Raw genomic sequence first — 22113 nt, forward strand, 5'->3', positions numbered from 1 at the left:
TGATCTGGCATCATCCAAACTAGGATGTTACTCTTTTTTTGAAATAGGGGATCAAAGGAGATTTCTGAGTTCATAGATGAGAAAAAGGAGAGCGTTCTGAAGAGAGGATGGAGGTACACAGAGAAAGAGGGGAAAGTGCAGGGGTGGAAAGGGTGAAGTTTCTTGGTACTTCCAGAGGTGTGGAGTTCAGGGAACCTAGGAGTAATGAGAGTTGCAAGTCACAAAATGCACAGAGACTTTATTCATTATATACTTTCATTCTAAAGCTTTGATTCCGAGGTGCTGATACATCTATTGTGTTTAAGTGGTTTGAGTTATTCTAATGAACTTCAAACCTGTGTTCCTGAAAGCAGACTCATACTTGGTGCACTCTCAGTTGGACTTGCTGAATTAGCCAAGAGTAATACCCTGAGGACTGTGGCTCAGATCTTTGCTTAGAAACCAGCAAATTGTAAACAATGTGGAGTCTTCATGCCTGACGTGAGAGAGCTGCAGGAAGGTGCTGTGGTATAGCAGTGTTGATAACAAGGTCAGTACTGAAGCATGTAGCACTTTAAGGTTATATTGATGGGCAGAATTTAGTTGTGGTAGAGGTAAAGTATGTCAAGCATAGAGCTTAACAGGAAGAAAAAGCAGACTCAAAAGATTGCACAATTAATGAAAGCTACCTTCTAGAAAAATATGCTATCATCAAAGTGGACCCCCCCATATTAAAAAACAAAGCTATCCATTCTCCTGTGCAAACACAAGTGCTAGTGTTTTGAGGCTAACTCAATTTCCCTGGTGGTTTTCCTCATTCTGAAGGCCAAATAATGTTTTATTGTGGCAATAGTCCTAATAATGTCAGGCTGATGTCAGTGATTTTTTTTTAAACAAAATCTCAAAAAAAATCTCCTTTAAAATAAACCACACTTGATGACTGGGATGTTTAGATTTACGTTGTTAGCATATGGAAGAAAGCAAAAGGCAGAACAAATTTAATACTTTTAAAGCATTCAGCACCACCAACTCAGTTTTACTACTGTTAAGATCAGATATTCTTATTTACATTTCTCTAGAGGCAGAGCATAAGCTAGACAGATTTTGTCTGCTCAACTACTTAACCTGAAACTTGCCTCATTTAATTTACCCTTTTAAGGCTTTTTCTCCTTTTTTTTTTGTGTGTGTGTTAGTGATCTGTTGGTGCTTAGGATGGTGAGCTGACTGAACTGTTTACTGCCACTGAAACAGGGACATCTCACTTGTCTTCCTCCTCCCAGTGCTCTGGTTGTTGCCCAGCTCTTCTTTTTCAGTGGTTCTATTGCACTTTGGACTCTTCACTGGGCCAATGCATCCCGCTAATCCAGCAAAACCATTCTGCTTTTACCAATTCCTTGCCACTTGTAGGCTGTTCACCTGTATAGCCTAGCTCTGTCCTTGGACATGCTTGCTACCTTTTAAACAATTTTGCTGTAATAACTGCATCCTATTTGTCTTGCATGTCATAGCTACGCTTGAAGACAGGGCATTAAAGTCTATTTTGCAGAGTTTGAAAGTTTGCAGTAGTTAAACTGACTTTGAGGGGCACTGCAGATCACCCAGCACAAGTGGAACTTGCTGTTGAATTGTACTAATTAGTGCACCGTTTCTGGATTTTAAAAAACTGAGCACCAGAAAATGGAAAAAAAGTTGTAGATCAGGAGTTAACAGCTGAATGTATCCTCAAATAGATCAAAGCCCCACATTATCTCTTTTCTCAGTTTCTGAAATAAAATGCAAAAGAAGCAGGTTTGTTGAGATGGAGATGCTTTTAATCAGTAAAGCACCATTTGTGCTTGTTTCACGATCAGAACTGAGCTTAGCCAGACTGAGCCTGCTGTCCTCCTGGTTACTGTCATCTGGAATGCTCTGCAGTTTCAAACTTTACATTTATTGTATTTCCAGTGCTCCAGTACTTCCGTCTTTGGCACCTCAATAAGTATTTTGTGACGTTTCCTCTCCATCTCATCTTGCATGTCTTTTAGACTCCTGTGTGTGTAAGGAAATAAGCAAGAAGTTACATCTGATTTGTCTTTGCTGTTGTGGGTTATTGGACAAATATCAAGCCAAAAATTACACTTATGTTTAGCTAGCTAATCAGCTACATAATTAAATGACAGTAGAGCATCTCTTCAATATTGTTCTCTCTTGGGATTTCATCTTATCTTGCTGCTCCATGACGTTGTAAAAGTAGCATCTTTTTCCTTGACTTCTCCGTTGTACTGGGGCTCACTCACCTCTTCACTCCTTGTTCTCTCTCGGGAAAGAATTAGTGTCTTCATTTTTGGCCATAGATGTGATTTTTTTTTTTTTTTTTTTAAGCCGCTGCAGGTGAGATGTGTAGAGTGTTTTAAGCACTGTGGTCTTTTTTCTATCCTCTTTTAAATGTAAGCATAGTGCTAGTATTAATCGAAGGTAATAATCTACTTTACAGGAGTTTCTATCACTACTTAAAAGAGTGGATCCTTCCTTCATATGTTTAAAAGAAAAGACTTAATTAAATCCTAAACTGTTACTAATGCAAAATAATTTGTTTTTATTTCAAAAGTTCAAACAGTAGAAAGTTAGAGGTGGTAGAATTTTTTTTTGTCTGGTTCTTGTCACATAGTTTCATTTACTGTTACACCGAGGTGCAACAAACAAACTCTGACTTTCTCCTTTTCTTCAGCCTTTTACTCCTCCTCCTCTTCCTCCAACAGAAATGTCCTTGCACAGATAGGAAGAAACATAAGAAACATGCATGCACTGAGAATGCGGAAATTAACTCTATGCAGCTGTTTAGTTCATTAGCCTTTCTAATTCCTTATGGGAATTAAATTACTGGTGGGATGAAGGGGGTGGAAGGTTCACCACAGTGGGATTCTGGGATGCAGTGCTAATCAAAGTTCACTTAAAGCTGGCATGCAACTGATGACTGCCAAATCCTACGTTTTTTTGAGAGACAGAAAAGATCTTTACCCTGCTTAGTCATAGTACTGTACCAACATAGTTTTCTGAGTAATTAGATAGTATAACAGAGTGTTTTAGGCTGTTTTATATAACTTTTCCTAGTAGGGCCTTGTTTCCTTGTTTTACATTAAAACTTTTTTTTTTAACAGATGCTTACCAGAGGTTTGGTGCATTGCTTTCTCCCCTGTCTTAGCACATTCTCTTCAAGGGTTAATTTAGTTTTGCTGCTTAGTGTGTTGACAGCCTGGCTTCTGACATGACATGGGTGAAATGTTGGTGGTTACTCTGTTTTTATATAGCTCCCAACTAAATCTTTTGCATGTACAGTGACTTGATTTGGGAAAATAACCCATAGATTTTAGACTTCTGCCCGCTAAAACTATATCAGTTCCGTAGTCTAACCTGCATGTACTGGAGTTTAAGTTATCGAGCCAGAATGTAGCATAAGCAGGAAAGCTGAACACCCTGCCTTTAGGCCAGATCTGGCCTGCTTGATGTATTTATCTAGATCCCACGACAGATTGTGCAGAATTTTAGCTTAGGGCTTGGAAATAGAAGTGAAATTTCTGATCCTTAGAGGCTAAGAGGACTAACTTCCAAATGTGAAATAATAATACAGTGCTGCGTTAAGTATCCAGAAATGACAACTCTCTGATGAGGACTGCTAAGCCTAATTAGAGATTTTCTAAGTCAAATTATTAATAACTTAAATGCATGAATATATGCATAATTTAATTGTGCACATAAATTAGGGACAAAAAGGCTTTGGAGAATAATGTAGATACGCATCCTACATCCTTTTCTCTTATCTTGAGTGATGCTGAATGCAGTGCTCCAACTAGCGCGTAGTGATGCGTTCTAATTCCCAGCTATCATTTCAATCTGACTCATGGTGCCTGTAGGAGACCTACAGAGAGTAACATGTACCTTGTCCTCAGTAACTCCAGCCTTCAGTCCAAGTGATAATTGTAGTTGTCTGCTTTACCTCTTTAGTTTAGAACCCTGTATGATAAAACATAAGCATAAACTTTCCTTTCTTCCCATTGATTCTCTTTTATACCGTGTCAGATAAGACACTCATTTTACATTTTGTATTAATCAAATTATTTCTTTCATGAAGTGAACAAAATGTTCAATAAGAGTGAAAGAGGAAATCGATCTTCAGAGGACTTCAAGCTGTAGACCTAAATGTAGGTAGGCAATGCTGTAGTTGCACATTACCACTCCATTATTAAAACCAGAAGGAAACCATGCTTACTGTCAAGAAGTTTTTGCAATATTTAGAGCTGGGAACAGGATTTAGAAGAGGGCAGATTTCCTTGAAATACAGGAATTAGTTTTAGTGGAAGAGGGGACTATCAAAGAAGATCATCTTCAGATGAAAATTTTTGTTGTGACTAATGTGGAATCTGTTGTAGGGCTGCCATCATTGTCTGTGTGTGAAGTGGAATCTTTCAGTAATGGGAAGAGGAGTCAGAGTTGGAATAATGTAGCAGTTTCATAGTGTTATCATTTATTGTCAAGCAATTTTAAAAATCTTGTTACTTACCTAACAAGTGAATAATTATTTGGGGGAAATATGATTGCCTCTCTTCTCATTGGGAGCGAAAACACTGTCTTGTGTTTGTGTTGGACATTTGGATTGTTTGCCAGGTTGAGCTTTGCATCTGAAAGTGTTTGGCTCCTCGATCCATGTGCAGAAGTAACTCGAAAGAAGGATCCATTTTCTAAAGAGATTAGGTTCAGCGTTTTGTGCAGCCATTTGAAAACCTGTCCTGACTAGGTGGATTTTGGGATTTCTGCACAGAACAGAACTAGGTGGGTGGATGGAAGGGTAGCTTGGTCTAAAATAGATCTGTTCCACAGTGGGCAGAATTTATGAATCCCAATGCCTTGACAGAAGTTTTCTGTTTCCCTCTCTTCCTGCCATCTCTGTCCAACCAGGGCAGTAACAGCAGATCAGTGTCAAAAAGATATTTGTACTGGGCAAGAAGCAGTATGTGTGGTGCTATGTCTGGAGCTGTGGATCTGCAAGTTTACTATCCAGCTGCTCCCAAAAGGCATGTTAAAAGCTGAGTTCTGTCCGAGCCTCACTCAGTGGAGAGAAGGGCAGATGAATGACTGATTTATACTTCTTTCCTCATCTCAGATGCTTATGTTACTGAAATACGAGTGAAACTGATTATTTCTGAGTTTCTAGACTTCTGTTGAGTATTTTTTGAATTGGCCATTGGATTCAGAAGTTACTGGAGAGGACAGAATGTAGAATAACATACTCTATACTCACTTAGGAAATCAGGCTTAGTATAGTGATTATTAGGTTATGGTCTGTGCAGAACTGTGCCTCATTGGCAGCTGGTAGGAGCAGATCTGCAAAGGAGGCTGCTGCAATGTCTCCCAGAGACTGATCTGGGAATCATGCTCCTCAAAGTGCCCTTTTTCCACTGCTACCGTCTACTGACAGGAGGAACAGCATGCTTTGTTTACATGCCTGTGATCATGATTTCTGGCTGGTTTTCTTGTAGCCTTCCTTAAGGTGATCATTTCACCTACTATGCCCAAAGGCCCTTGGAATTTTTAAAGATGGGTCAGGATGTTATAAACCTTCACAAGAACATTAAGATCTTCATCCTGACTTAAGTTGCTGGCTGAGAATTGGGGAACTGGAGGGAGAAGAGAGACAGAGGTGAGGATTTAAGTCGCCATGAAATCATAGCAGAGTTTGGATATGAGCATTATGTGATCCCCTGTATTTTGATCTGTTGTGTGAAGACAGTCTGAAGAAGATATTACTGAAATAAGAACTGAGTCTCGGGCTATGAAATAGGGAAAATATCACAGCTTTAAGGTGAGCTGTGTGGGAGGGAGGGCCCTTAGAATGGATCTAGAATGTACACATGTTGATGTATTATGTACTTGTGTATGTATATATTAGATCTAATATATACATATTATATATATATGTGTATATATATGTTTAATGTTCTCTTCACCTGTTTTTTCCAGACCTTTAACTGTTTATAGTTTGATGGCACGAGACACCTTCCATTTGCTTTCATCTTAAGGTATAATGTGACATTTCAGAGACCTGGCAAACAGGAAGACACATCCCATGTCTCTGGGCATGGAAACTGCTAGAACTAGAACTGCTGACCACAGGTGGTGCATTGGATTTTAATACTTTTCTCCTATTGCTTAAAAGGATAACTGGTCCTTTACCACAAAATGTGGTGGTTGGTTTTAGAGTTAGTGCTGCAAGGCGTGTGAAAGTGATTATTATTTTTTTGTAATGACTAGCGTTAGCAGAGACTTTTGAGCACGTAAGAAGATTACAGGGGTAATTACAGGGATGCCTGGACCTTGAGGGTCTCAGGGAAGCTTATAAGAGATGCTTTAGTGACTTAGCTGCCTGTGAAGATGACTGTACCCTGGCTTTGTGACTACTTGTGCTAATATACCTCTTTTTTTGTATGTTTTTTGTTTCTTTATTAAGCAGGTTGTGGTTTGACTGAAATGTATTTGTATAAATGTAGGCCTGGTTTTATTTTAAAACGAAGTTTTCTTGGATGGGAGCACTACTGCTTGCATCTCTTAGCTGAGTTTGGTACTGAGTGTTTTGGCCTTTTACGTCATTCATTTGGAGAGATAATAAGCAAAACCACCTGCAGGTTAAATGATTCAGTGATCTGATGGGCCAAAATGGAAAATGGTACTGGAAATAATCTCAGTGTTACTCTTGAAACTGTAGGAGGCTTACATGGCGGTATGCTTTTAGCTTTTTGCAAATCCTAATTAAGAATGAATGTGTGTATGTGTGTGAATAAAATCTAAGGTCATCTCAAGAAGAAGTGGTGCCAGGTAGTTAACTTTACAGGGAAGGAGAATAAGGAGCTAGAGAAAAACCTTTTGGGTCTAGTTTCAGTAATTTAAAATAAATTTAATTTAGAAAATTATGACTGAGGCAAAACTCCTACCAGCACTTACTGTAATTTTTATGAAGCAGGATGTCGTCGAGCAGGTGTTGCCAAGGCCTGGAGCCTGAATCTCTGCTAGGGGCTTGTACATGGTGCCACAAAACAGCAAGTAACAGCAAAATATCTTTCACCTACTATAACTATAGAAACATCACCAAGAGTTCCCATTTTAACTATTCTGCCTATCAGGTGGCAACATATACTAGAGGCAGCAAACCATGTTTTTTTGATCCTAGGATGGCAATGTTAGAACAGCTCTATCTCTAAGGGCAAGGCATATATAGATTTTCTTCTAGTTTTACTTCCATATGAAGAGCAGCCTCTCTTGCCTTCCTAACTGAGGCTGAAATCCAACATTGCTGCAGGCACCAGAGCCTTGACCCTACAGCACAGAAGCATAACTGTCTGTACCTATTTCTCATCTGAGCTTCTTCAGGTGGAAGCGTCATATATTATAAGTTTGGCAAAAATTTTTCAGTCCAGTGTGCAGTATATGCCCACAGCTTTCTCTCACACAATTGTTGTCAGCGGTGGTAGGAATTTAAAGCATTCCACAACAGCAGGAACCATCCTACTTTGCTCTTAATCTTAGTGGAGCAGCACTAGTTGATAAAAATGTGTGTAGTTCTGGAGACCCAAGTAGGTCTTGAAGTGCATCTGAGGATAACTACAGCCTAGGTTGCTGAAGAAACTTCTTTGCTAGCTGTAGGAGTCCAAAGCAGCTCAGAATACATTTTTCATTGCTTTGGTTTTATCCTTGATGTAGGTATTGTGAGAAGCAGCAGGGTAGGGAAAGAGAGGGTGAAACAGTCTCATGAAGTAAAAAGTGGTATGTGTCTGTGATGGGGATGCCTTCCTTGACTATGCAATTGTACAGGCGTTTGTACTTGCAGTGCTTTTAAAATGTTTGTGGTTGTAACTAAGAAACTGGTTATAATTTCTTCCTCCTTTCTCATGCTAGTAGGAAGATGTGGAAACCGTTTTTGGGGAGCTGAATGAACATTGGCTGTGTTTTGCTTACATGTGGAAGTACCACTCTGTTCATTTGAGGCTTTCAGAACGTTTGACTTTATTTTACTCCAGTTGTAACCAAGGACTGAACAGTCTGGCCTTTGAAAAGGAATGGGCAACGCTGGAAGGCAAGAGAGAGAATTTGGAGGCTTGCCTCGCTTGAAAAGGTCCCTGACAGCATAGCTAAACAAGTTGTGCTTCTGTAATGAGTTCTGTGGTTGTTTAGAGATACTGTAAATAACACATTCACCACAGAGGATGCACAACTAGTGACAAAGTCATACACATACTGCTTTCAAACGCTGGTCCCTTTTACTGCCGGGTCCTTGCTGGCGTGAAGTTGTTTGTATATTCTTTTATCAGCTGAATATAGAACATGTTGTTCTGTTGCTCTTAAAGAGAGTAGTATGCACTTTGCTTTTTACCCATTGGCAACTAATTGCTAGTTAGGATTAGGGAATTCCGTATAATCACCAGTTGCAATCCCTGCTCAGCATACCTTTAAGTGTGTTAGTTGACCTATTCCTTGGCAACCCCATGTTTACGGTGACAATTCACTATATATAAGCTAACATTTTTAATTTAACAGATCCTGGAGAAATTCCTTTCTCAAGCAGCAGGAAAGTTTGGATATTCATAAACACAGCTTATTGGTTTATTTTCTTCAAAAACAGCTTTGCTGTATATGAGAAACTGCACAGAAGGTTTAGCCCTGCAACTTTTCTTTTTTAAACACATGACATTGATTTCCCTTTACAGTGCATCTGAACAGCCTGGATCAGAGGAAATAAGTCTGAAAGAAGTCTCAAAGCCTCAAAGAAAGAATCGGCTGTAATTATCATTCCTGATGTGGTTGTTTAAACTGTTCTTAAAGACCTCCAGTGATGGAGACTCCTGGACCATCTGGAGCCATCCTTTCTAATATAGAACAACATCAACCTTTGGAGAACTCATCCTAATGGTTATTAGGCCTGCTGAGCTGTCCAGTATAGATGTGGAAAAGAGATTTTTCCTCTTTGCTATAACTTCACATGTGCTTAAAAGCAATTGGCACACTTTATTATGTACCTTCCCTTCCCCCTGTAATCACTTTTCCTTTAGGATGTTTAATCCCAACTTTATCTCAGTTGTTTCCTCATTAGAGAACCTGTGTCCATTCTTGTACTCTTGTTTGGATTCTTTATAATTAGGCCATATTTTTCTTTAAGTACAGCATTCAAAACCAGACACAAAGTCACACGTAAAGCTCTTTTATTTCCTTTTTTAATATCACAGCATGAGACAACTGACTTGTGTTCGTATGCCTTCCTGCAGAACCCATGCAGTCAGCTGGGCGAGGGGCACTCTGTTTCCTACAGCACTCAAGGTGCTTTGCACAGGACTGCACTGAAGGGCCTAATCTCAGTTGTACCACTGTGCTGGGTGCCATATGCTGTTGGCCCTGCAGGAAAAAGTCTGCACAGGAAAGAAAAAGCTTACTCCAAAAGTTGAATAAGGCTCAGATCGTTGCAAATGGGAGTGTTTAAATATAGTGCACTTGAGAGCAAAGCTCAAACTATCATACTCCCAGTGTGTTTTCTCTTTTCATTTTAATTACCAGGTTCTTTCTGTACCACGATCTTTCCTGAATGAGACCAGTATTAGTTAATGGACCAAATTCTCTGTGTAGGCAGTTATTTTCTGGGCTCTGTGTGCAAACTTTCCCAGGTTAGGATAACAGCACTTTACAGATGTGTGAATACCTGTGTAAGGATAAAAGCAAAGGATAATCAAGCTCATGTACTCCAAAATAATCTCTTTTTTAGACCTGTTTAAGCCCCATCTGGTCTACTTAAAAAGAAAATAGAAATTTCCCTGTGTTTCCAGAATGATTTCTCATACTTATTTGGGGGGAAAAAACCCTCCCCAAAGTGCTTTTTTCTATCCAGGAAGTGGAGAAATGATGCCTTAGGTCTATGGTAACTATACTCCTGCCAGTCTCCGTATTAGGTCAGTTTATAGCAAGAGAGTATTAGTGGGATAGTAGGAATATCACAGTTAAAGGTAATTAAGCTAGAAGTCCATTCTCAAGGGACTTTGTTGGAGGGGGGTTTGAAACCACAGGGAGTGAAATAGAGTAAACTGTAGTTCATAACTTGTGTAAGACTGACCTGCTTTTCCTTTAGCATAAATAAAAATTTTATACTAGTTTGGCTATAAATGGCAAAGTAGTGCAAAGTATCTGTGTCGTGACCTGATCCAGAAACACTGGCCATTTTTGATAATGGACACTTAAGCAGTGTGACTTGTGAAAGGCCAAGCTGTTGTAAGGGAAGAAAATAGCCATATGCATGATGCAGCCTCTTAAATAAATGAAATCAGCTTGATATAGAAGACTTTATCCTCTTTTACTGAGGGCTGTTCTTTTTCCATAGGAAAGTATTTCCTCTTGAGAGGATTTTTTTTTTTTTTAGTTGAACAGTTCTTGAGGTAGTTGCTTACAAAATTTTTGTTTGGGGTATCTCATCTTGGTACTTCTATTGTGGTTTCTAAGGTGTGGATATGTAGTTACTATGAATGATGTTATTTCCTGGGATTATGATATTAGGAGAAGAATGCATCAACAGTCAACCAGGATCTTTAATTCAGCTCCTCAATCTACGAAAGGGGAAGAATCCCAACATAGAGGAGCTGGGGTCAGCTCTTTAGGTATAACCAGACATGCTCTTAACGTGCTGTCCTCTAGCAGCCTATTTCCTTTTAGGCAGGAGTGGATTTTCCAGCTCTGCAAGGGACATCTCAAACAACAGTCATGTACATTGTAAATACTCCATCTCAAGTAACTGATAATAGAGAAGGTTAGTGTATTTTTTCCCTTTCTTTTGAACCTGTTTCACTGCAGATAGAATTCTTCTGAGCAGTAAATTTCTTAACTGCTACACTATGGAAATTACCATATTGGTGCTATTTCTTTATCCAATGATATTTTTTATTTTAACATTATTTGGAATAAAAGTGAAAGTAGTTATTAACATGTGCAGTCATTTTCATTTCATTTTTATTGTTTGGAGACATTGTGATGTGCATAAGCCGTTTGTTTGTTTGGGGTTTTTTTTTTTGAAACATCAACAGAAGCAGCCTACAATTATTTTAAATTGTACTAAGCATGCAATGAAGGAGAATAGTTGTGTGTGTTTGATCAGAAAGGGGTCTGTTCTTTATTTTGGAAAATTGTATCTATTTATTTGTATTTAAATAAAAACGTGCATCAGCCTTGCCTCTGCTTTGTATTTTCATTCTTGGGACTCGTGTCATGATTCCAAATAAAACTGAACTCTTGCTTACGCACAGTTCTGCCTTTTCCCTCATTACAGATATAACTGAATTACTTCCTTCCTCTTGGAATATTTTGGAAAGTGAAGGGAGAGGCTTCAAATGTGTGGTACCTTGTGGAGAACACTGGCAGCCCCATTCACACTGCGGAGACCCAGTTTCATTGCAGTGATATTTTTCAAGTAGGAAGGTTAAAGCTATTCATGACATCAAACCCCCAACTTCTAAATTCAGTTTAGGGTCCAATGGGTAGCTGTTTCAGCTTCCAAGCATAGTGTGCTGTCCTGAGGCATACCACATATGAAAGGAACTCAGTGCTTCACCAGGTTCAATGCGATGATATTAAGTAGACAGGTTGAAGCTATTGGCAACATCATAAACAAAAAGCCCCACTTTTAAGTTCAGTTCAGAATCTAAGGGGTGTCTGTTTCAGCTTCCAAAAATACTGTGTACTGTGCTGAGTCGTCCCACATAAGGAACTCCTCAACACCTCACTGAGTTAAACTTCTAGGTTGTCCTAAATTGTAGATCAGATCATCTGGAAACAAATACCAAGGTCTGAATTCAAGAAAAGCCTGTAGTCTTCTCATGAGACCAATGTTTACTGTTCTTGGATTTTATTTTTTTTTTACTGTCTTTGGCTTGGAGACTGTGCAGCCAGAATGCATCTCAACCCTGTTTCCCAGTTGCTTTCCTCAATGTGTATGGGAATCAGCATGGTTTTAACCAGATGTGAGTTTCACCTGAGGAGCTTCTAATCCTGGCCCAGATTTTTTCAGTGGAGAATACCTTTAACAGTGCTGTCTGTGATAGATGGAGTAATGCATATAGGTCTGTGTTTAATCAGTATGTGCTGCAGTTTATAATCCCTCACTGACTCTTGTGCCTCTAGCTTTACTGAACAGTAATGGAGGTAGGTTGGAACCCTATGCAACCATACACACTAGAGCCTATGGAGAAGTGAAGGGATGACCCAGGAAGCTTAAGGACCAGGAAAGGTCCTAGTAAGGACTTAGAAGGACCATCTCTTCAGTATTGTCACTCGCTTTGGCAGCAGTTCACAGCCAAGCTAACGTGGTGCTGTACTACAGGATCTTGAAAAGTCTAATTGTAACGGGATGCTTTATGGCAGCCAAGGTGACAGGCATGCAGTGATTATTACTGAACGCGGCAGAGTTTGGCTGTTGTTATCTGCATGTACATGATGCCTTGCCCACCTCCTTTTCTCCTTGTTGCTTTAAGGAAAATATATTTTCTTTCATGTGGCTAATGTCAGTTAAAACAAAAACATCTTCTCCAAGGCTAGCATGGCTGTGCTGTGGCTGTTCAGTTTCTTTAATGCTCAGTTGTTCTGAAACATGTTTCAGTTGCTCGCTGCTAGGAGTCTTGCTTGTGAAAGGCGCAGTAACTGATCTGTTTCCCAACAAGTTGTTTCTGTTTCACATTTCTCTCGTGTGTGTTAAGTTTTCACAAGAGGAGATTCCTTGCCTCTCCTTTTTATTGTTGGCTTTGTAGTGTATTTCCTAATAATTAAGAAGTTTTACTTTGTGGTGTTCCTGAAGAGATACTGTTCCTGTAAAAAATGCTGTGAGCAGACTTCCCCATAAAGCAGGACTATGTAATGCTTTCCACTCCCATGTATTTCTCTGTCCTTTACAGTTGTTTTGTTACCTTTCTGGTTCTCCTATACATGTTTCTAGTACGAATACTTTCCTTAAGTTCTTTTTCTGGATTATCTATGTATTCATTCTTTCCTGCAGCAGATCCTTTTCTGATTTATTTCTGCTACTCTTGTTAACATGTTATTTACTCATTCTTTTGTTTCTGTTGTTAACTGAGGCTATGAAGTTTCTAGGGCCGTGCAGAAACTGCAGTTCTTATTACAACATGGTCTTATTACCAGGACTTGGGGACTTTAGTATCCACAGCTTCTTTCTCTTAAGTTTGGAGTGCCACACACATCTTGAGCAACTAAGAGTATCAAGAAATAGAAGACTCGCACCTTAATATCTTGGGTGTTATTCTATGGCTGATAACTCGTGGTCTCACAGCACCAGCTTCAGCACTGGGAAAAGATGATGCAACTTTGCTGGAGCTGGTAGAGTTGAACTCATTTGTGTTGGTCGTGAACTTGGCCCCAGGTCTGAAAGCTTAGATGGCAGTAGCTCAGGATAACCTGTTTCCAGTAGAGTGCTCTGAGAGCAGTGATTAGGCCTGCTGTATTGCATTAAGGACACGGAAGAAAAGGCTTTGGGCAGATTTAATTTCTCTTAAGATGCTAGCGACTGCGATTTCTTTACTTGTCAGGTTTTGAGGATGTTGTTAAGGAGAAAAGGATAAAAAGACCAGAATTAATTGCTAAATCTTTGAGATACTTGCACAAGGAAACATACTACTTGGTATCATAATTATTCTTAAAACTAGTTCAGTTCCAGAATGTCTGGTAAGGATATTTGCATTGACTTTGCATATATTGTGTAGTGGATGCCTAAGCCTGACAGCCTATAGGGAAGGGGCAGAAAAGTGTGTGTGGGTTTTGTGGTTGGTTTTTTTTTTGTTTTGGTTTCATTATTTGTTTGTTGTTTGTTTGTTTTTTATTATTTGAAATAATACTTGTGTTGCCTTCTTTCTTTTTCCCTAGTAATTTTGCCAGGGAATTGTGTTCTGGAAGTTCTATGGGTATAAATTATGGCAGAGGTTTGATTTTTGGTATTACATAGTGGCTCTCTCTATTTATTACAGGGGTTTTTTAGGAGATTTCTCTTTTTTCCAAGTGAGGTCAAGGCCAGTAACACTTGCACATTGTAAAGAAAAACTTTAGATAACTTATTTCAAACCTCTAGTTCAAGTGAGTACTTCTTGAACTTCTGCTCTATCTCTTTGTATGTCCCTTTTGTTTTCATGTTTTCAGCTCTTGGTGAGCGCTTAGTTTCAGCCCCAAAGGCTGGGGTAGCTGGGACTGTTCTGCTCTCTTTCCCAGCTTTTCTGTGAAATGTCCTTTTTCCGTGAAAACGCATTGACAGATTCTCTCTCATGTGACTTGATTTGCCGAGTGATACATGCTGCGAGTACCACTAAATGCCTTCGTATCCGACTGTGCAAGAGCTTTTCAGTATTATTTGCTTATGCATATACAGCTGTTTGAAAAATTAAGCATGTACAGGCATATTGTTACAGTCTGGCCCTGGAGCAATGAAGTTGTTGTTTTGTGAGTTCAAAACAGAGTGATGGTACTACGCCAGTTGAAAATCTCATCTTTTCAGATTTTTCATCAGGCTTTGCATAACTAAAGTCTTGCGAATTAACTCCTCAAAGGAGCTGCTTTTAGGTGTTGCAGGTCGGGAGTTCCGTTTATTCCTTGAAGTAATACAATTTTGGAGCAACGAGCCTGCTGACCTGACCCAACTTAAAGCTCAGTCAAGGGTATTTTTCCTTTGTCAGCACAGCACAGTTAAGAATACGTGTCAATGAAGAGAGTCCCTGTGGATAACTGGGTTACTAGGGTACAGCGTAGGCTCTGTTTTAATTAGACAGTTACTCTTGTCTTCAGGTTCTCTGACATTTCATTGTTTCTAGATATTTTGTAGTGATAACGCAATTTAAGAAATAAAAATTATTTTGCTTTAAGGATGTATTTTTTGCTAAAGGTATTGGTATGCGTTGGATGCAAAATGCTACTCACTGATAAGTTATTTGCACAAAAGAGAGGCTAATATAAATTTAATTGGTCTTTTCAGAAGCTTCCAGGATCTGCATTTTGGAGGGTGCTGCAGTGTTGAGCATAAACAAAAAGCTTCTGAGTAGTCATTTGGTTGGATGAAAACTGACACTGGCTCTTTAGAGACTAAAACTCAAGTTGTTCTGCAGAGAGCAATTTAAAAAAAAAAAAAGAATGGGAAGAAAACATTTTTTTTTTTTTTTAAATGTGACCTGGTTATCATGATGAGCAAATCTGATGAGAGTTTTTCTTAGAACTAACATTTGTAAAGCCAATTCAAGTTTGTGTGTACTTTATCTCTAAAATATGGCTTCCCAGATGATGATGTCACGTACAACTAAATGCCAAAAAAGCGTGAATGCTGCCAGCAAAAGCTACACTTTGAACTATGAATTGACTTGCAGTTTTCTGTGCGCGTGCATGCATGGCCAGCCAGGCGGTCACGTTAGAGCACTGAGCTCTGCACGAAGCTGTTGCTTTCCTCAACTGTGGGTGATGGTCTGTAGGAACACGTAGTGGCCATAGGAGGCTTCTGTATGGGAAACATCTACCTTTCTTCCCCCAAGATGTTCGAAATGGTGTCAGTTGTCATGGCTAATTTGCTTTCTCACCTCTGCATTCGGGTATCTGTTCAGAGAAGTTCTAGAGAGGGACTGTCAGCTTGAGGCATCTTGATGCTATAAGAGCTTTATGCAGTCCCACAAGTGAGGATTTCTGTATCGTTTGGTTTTGCAGGTGTTGCGTAGGCATGACAAACTGTTCTGTGCATGGGTTTTGTTCCCAGCCCACTTGTTAGCAAAGTTGTGGTTTTTCGAAGGTAGTAATACTGTTTGGGAGGTGGATCTCATGGTGTGCTTGTGTTTATGGAGTGGATAGTGAGGTTGTTCTCTCTCTCCCCGTCTGTATGCTCTCCTGCCCTTACTGCCTGATCTGGTGGTGTGCTATAGTCTTTTGTGTTAGAAAGAGGTTCACTTGGGTTGCAACGTTTTTCCTCTTTAGTGCAAGACAGAATGTGTTACAGTGGTATTAAATAAAGAGAAGCTGTGTTTTTTTTTCTTTTAATTTACCATTTACTGTAAACTACTACAGGGTCCTGTTCTGCCTCAGCAGTGGATATGTTAGGAAGATTCCTGGATCAGAATATAGATTGCAAGTTTTCTGATGAGGTGTTCCATTGGCTGTGCAGTGGAAGTTAGGATCCCAGACTGCCTACAGCTTTAACATGATGGTTACCAGCAAAAGGAAGTTTTGAGGGTTTTTTTTTTAACGTTGGATAAGGAAGAAAAGGTAAATGTTAGTGTCTGGTATTATAGGTTCATTGGTATTGGTTTTCAAATGCAATACTTGATGAGGAGTGTCATGATGTATTTTTTGACTCAGGTATGAAATGCAGTTAGACTGCCTTCTACTAAACCTCTTTCTTTACAAAGTCTTCTTCAACTCTGCTGGCAAGCAAGCAAGCAAGGGTTATCTTTGCCCCTTCCGTTTGTGCTTTGGTGCATCTTTTCTCCTCATGCAGAGATGGAAGCTTGTGCTCATTTGCCGTGCAGGAGGGGGAGTTTATTTTGTACTGGCACCTGGGCAGCAGCTGAGCCACATCTGTTTGCATGTGGATGAAGAATGACTTCAAGATGTTCCTCTTCTTTCTTGGCTCTGGATTGAAACCTGAAGTGTGCAAAAGTGAGCGTGCGAGTATATAGGCACTTTGCGTGCTTCCTATTAACCTATTCTTTTTCTCTTAGTACAACTTTTTCTATTTGTTATGAAAGTCTATCTTCAACTGCAGCGCAAAAGAGTGACAAGACTTAACATATATTTTTTATTTCTTTACTTTCTCTCTCTTTTAGCCTTTCAGGTGGTACAAGCAGCTTAACTAGTTAAAATTCATAAGTGCGTGTGGTAAATGGTATTTTTGATCTTTACAATAAGAAAATGAACGTCTTTGAGAAGCAGCTGTTAGGACTCCAGATGATTTGTGTCCCTTGCACAGCGTAAGTGTGCACTGCCCTGAGGGAGCACTGGGCACGGGTGCAGCATGTGCTCGGGGGACCAGAACCTTCCAAAAGCTGCCCAGAGCCCCACAGAGGGGCTGAGAGCTGGAGCTCGGGAAGGGAGGAATGGTGCAGGCTCCCATCCCCTCCTCTCCCTGGCTTTTGTGTGCCGGGGGCGATTACTGTCACTGTTCAATCCATGCTTAATGCCTCCCAGAGAAGAAAGCAGGCAGCTTGTTAGCTGCACATGCTTCTGTGACTGGTATTTTTCCTACAAGCCAGACACCTAAGAAATTTAGTTAGAAGCTTACACAAGAGAACTGTGTAAATTTTTTGCGATGACCTCATGCATACAAGCTCTTTTTGACGGAAGCTGAACTAAATGCTGTTAAATAAATTAGAAAGTTACTAAGTGTTAGGCTGTATGAGGAAGAGTTATGATTTTTTTCAGATACATTTGCATCTATCATTACCTGTGGGTGGTCTCATCCTACGCTATGTTCAGTTATTTCAATTTCTTACTTTCTGTTTCTCAAAGAAAAAGTTAAATAAAAATGTTGTTAAAAGCTTTCCTTAAATGTGATGTGCTACTCTACCCCATAGTCAGGGAGCCATTTAAGTGGTGAATATTCCTAGTGAGTTCATAGCTTTAATTTTAATAATTTGGGAACTGTTGTTATCTAGTTAGTTAATAGGAATTTTCCCATAACATTTGGAACGTATATAGCATCAGTTGCCTCTCTACCTAAAATGCTTCTGTTTGAAACAATGGGCAGCAATAAAAGAGCAATTTTTCTCCTTGCCTAAAAAATAAACGTACTAAAATTTAATTTTGTAGATCGTTGTGCTAATACACAGAAGGTCATTTTTTTAAAATGGTGTGTGTTTTGAACTGGTTTGCTGCAAGTCTGCTGGCATTTTCTCATGTTTGCAAACTTTATTAGTTGTTACTTAGTTTCTCAAAAATAATAGAGCAAAAATTACTAGTTCTGTTCTCAAGGTTTAATTTTAAGTAAAATAAGACTTCTCTGTTGTATTTGTTGTTGCCATGCCTGTACTTATCATCTATAATTTAACATCTTCATAATATAGGAAATTACTTACATTTTAGTAGATGTTGATAGTCGTGATAGTGTACAATTGCCACATTTTAATAGCAGAGTGCAGAAAAGTGATGCAACTTTTTTGAAGTCACGTGAGAGCTCAGTGGCAGAGGTGAGAGCTCAGTAGCAGAGGTGAGGTTACATTTTGGATCCTGCATTTAAAAATATATGCAAGTCTATTTGTTATAAATAAATGAAATATGAAAATATGAAAGCATATGAATATATGCATATATTATTACAAATATATATTTGGAAATTTGTCCTTTTTTTACTTTATTACAGACTATAGACCAGACGTTACTTTTCAGCACTGCCACTACAGGAAGGATGAAAACTACATCCCTCTAATTGCTTTCTGGAAAAATGACTAGTCTTGTTCCTGGGTTATGAACACATATAGTTTTCTGGCAAGCCGACACGGTATATTTTTGTCACCAAAGAAGTCTATAGACTGCAGCAGTCCTTTGCTGTAGTCATGGGAAAGTGCCGTGCTGGTGTTATGGCCCTTCCCGAATTCACACAAGTCTGCGCCAGCGTTAACGGTGCACGGCTGTGCTTCTGTAAATACAGATTTGGCAGCTGAAGGGGTCATTGTGTTCAGTGACGGGTTTCATTACTTGTGAATTTCATTCAGGCTCTTACCAGTTTTGGGGGGCAGCAGAAGCAGCAGAGAGTTCATCACCCCAAGCTCATCAGCACATTTCCTATGCTGTCACTCCTCCCATGTCCGACGTCGGTGTCTGAGCTGAGGCATTGTACTGGTGCCATCTGTGCCTCCTGTGGCCCCTGCCACAAGTGCTCTCCTTTCCTCCCCTTTGCTGTAGCTTGGGATCACAGCTTCGCTTCCTAAGCTATCTATTCTTCTTCATAATGTTATCAGCTTGGCGGAGTTTGGCTTGTCTGATTGTCATCCTGTCACCGTTGCCTAGCTCAACGCCAGTACAGTTGCTGGACAGCAAAACCGTCACCCAACAACAACAGCTGTGCAAACAAACAGGTCAGCATTGATATTCATCAACAGCTTTGTGCAGTCGTGGCATTGAGATACACCAGAACACGTGCAATCTGTCTGCTTTCTTTGTCCCACGATATAGCCGGATCGGCTGCTCTGCGCCGACGAGGGCGTGACTGTCATGCCGTGGTGTGCCTTCACCTCCTTCCCTTTTTCCTTTGCTTTTCCTTCCTCTTTGTGGGCTGTCTGGCTGCTCCCAGGCACATCTGCCATGTGTCCCATCTGCTCTCCGTGAGAGGCGCGCAGTTCTGACAAGCAGTATTCAAGTAATACACTGTTCTTCTGGAGATGACAGAAAACAATAATTTGTATTATTAATGGCATGTCACTAATGCTCCCTGCTTCTAAAATGCTAAGCAAAGCAAATAGTGTGGAACATTGCTTGTGAACTTGCCGGTGAGTTGTTGTTTCAAAATCCTATTGCAGAAGTGAATTTTTCCCACTCCGCTTACCTCAATGATCTTACCTTGTCTTAGAGCTTGTAACTTTTTCAAGACATGGTGTGTTTTCCTTAAAAAAAGCATATTTTTCAGAAGTTGTGTTCTTTCCTTCCTGGCATCAGTGGCAAGATTCTTTACATTAAGAGGCACAGGTGTATGATAAAATTGTTATTTACTATTACTTTATGTCTTTCAAGGAAAAAATATTAGCAGACTGTCAAGAAAAAACTAATTCTAAAGTCAGAATGAATTTAAAGCCAAGATTGCCCTTGACTCGTATGCATGTCTATTGGACAGCTTATGGTGGTGCACGTAACTCTTCAGAACATCTTTCTGTGATGTGTAGTCACTTCCAGCAGGATCTTGCCTTGTGACAGCTCCCCTATCAAATTGAACAAAGATAAAGGGAGCTCTCTGTGGGTGAAGGAAGATGATTCATAGCATAGGCATGTATAGGCAATGAAACGTTTGTTTGTGGAATCACCTCTAGCTTTGGGTCAAAGATTTGTGGAGATACGTGATCAAAAGTGCAGTTACTAATTAGTATGTATTCACCTTTGCCGGTCATATTACCTGTCATGTGTAGCAATTCCACATTTACCACGCTTACTGTGTTGAAGCTAATACAGCTGTCTTGCGTTACTGCTGCATTTACATGAGGCCATGATGAACAAGGAGAACTTTTTCTGTTAGCACATTTGCCTGCAATTTGGAATTCACTCGAAGCAAGCGCTAGGTGTCCAAAGTGTGACCAAGGTGGACAGGATTTTGTAGGGCTGGCTGAAAGGAATCGGGATGCCTACAGGGAGAGAAGTGATTCATTTTGGCAGTGTTTGTTTCATAGCCTTGGAAGTCTTTTCCTTTAGTAACTCCCTGCTTACTCAAAATGTCACAAAGAGAAAATTAAAGGCAGGAAGGCTAAGTCAAAGGAAGGAGCAAGGCTAGGGAGACTTTTAGCGAGGAGGAAACATTGAACAGCTTTTGGTCAGCAAATGGAGCTGGCTCAGGGTCCGTGTTTTAGTTCCGTGCTTGGTAGAAACTGCTTTGTCTCTTACCCGCATTAAGAGCTTGTGAAAGCTGTTATTCCATGGTGGCTGCACTGTGCTGCACTGTGCCGTGCTCAGACAGCTGACCTCCATCAAGAAGTCAAGGATGGACTTGTGTATTTGTCTTACATAGCTTTGACAAGAGTGTACCTGTTTCTTCTTCCCCCCCCTCCGAAAGCATTGTAAGGCAGTATATTTTATCATCACACCACAACTAAGCATCATAAAGCTGGCAATGCCTACAATGAGTTTCAGGAGGAAAAAATGGATTGGGACTACTTGAGAGAATAGTATCTGCTCTGCTGCAAAACATTGTGCATGGGATCTGTAAAATAAAGTATATAGTCACAGCACTTGTATTTGATTTGGTGTGATTAGTGGTACAGTGGTATTAGCTCTGTGCGTTAATTCTTGTCATTGTGCTTTTCTGATCAGCAGCTTCAAAATTTATCAAGCTCTGGTATGTCAGCGCTTGAAAAGTTGTGTCAAGGAATTTAGCAAACAGACCAGGGAGGACGGGATGAGTACAGCAGTTTATCACCTTTGGAAGGTGTTGTTAGACTGACAACAGTGCTTAACAGATAGGTGGACTATTCCTGCAAGATCTACCATGGGTTACTGAGTTCAAAGCATCCTCTAAAGGGTTACAAATGTAATTACAGTTGAGCAGTGCACTGTATCACCATCCGGCACTTTATACTGTGTATGCTCTTCTTGTTTCAAACTGATCCCTGGTGGTTTAACTGGCTGGGATTTCCCCCCCCCCAGCCTTTTTAAGTGCGTTGTCAGTAGGTTCCAGCAGCACTGCGTGGACACTCCCATATGAAAACAGGATGATCAGGGATAGATAATTTAAGGATGAAGCCTTTGTGTGTAACCTTGAAAAATACCCTGCAGCAATTTTCTGTGATTTCCTTTAATATTCAGCTCTGAAGGCTACTAATCCAGTCTTGACATTTCAGAAAAGTACTCAAGCAATAATCAACCTTTTCTCTGAAAAATGCATCCATGGTTGGAAAAGCTTATATACAGATCTTCTGTGCAACCCAAGAACGTTTTTGTGAGAGAGGAGGAATTATAGTCAAGTTATGCAAATTATATTCATATATGATTTTTGCAAGTATTTTGTTAAAATATCTGGTGAATTCTTAGCTTTTTCTCATTCATGTTTGAACCTGGCTATTACTAATTGAATTCTGCAAACTGGAGTAGTGAAAGTTTTATTACGGGTGGCCCATAAACAGAGTACTCCTGCAGCAGATTGTGAGTAAAGAATAAATCATGTAATGAAGCAATTTGTCACTGACTGCTAAAAGACCAGAAGTTAAATGAGTGGCTGACAATGTAAGCATAAGTACTGGACATGTTACTTAGCAAATCCTTGTAGCTGATATCAGGTCCACATTTGCCTTACGTAAAGGGAACCCCTCTTCATCTCTCGTGTCGCTCATTTCTGATGTGAGAGGGAGAATCTGGTCCCTGAAACAGAACAGATCTGCTAATGAGCCTAATATTAAGAAATAATAAAACCAGAGG

General features: G+C 39.8%; 1 protein-coding gene across 5 annotated transcripts in view; it reads left to right on the forward strand.

Annotated features, from left to right (window-relative positions):
• Positions 1–22113, forward strand: part of KIAA1549 (KIAA1549 ortholog) — a 149862-nt gene that overhangs the window by 49890 nt on the left and 77859 nt on the right. The window lies entirely within an intron of this gene.

Source organism: Ciconia boyciana, chromosome 1 (assembly GCF_034638445.1).
Source record: "Ciconia boyciana chromosome 1, ASM3463844v1, whole genome shotgun sequence".
Taxonomy (NCBI): domain Eukaryota; kingdom Metazoa; phylum Chordata; class Aves; order Ciconiiformes; family Ciconiidae; genus Ciconia; species Ciconia boyciana.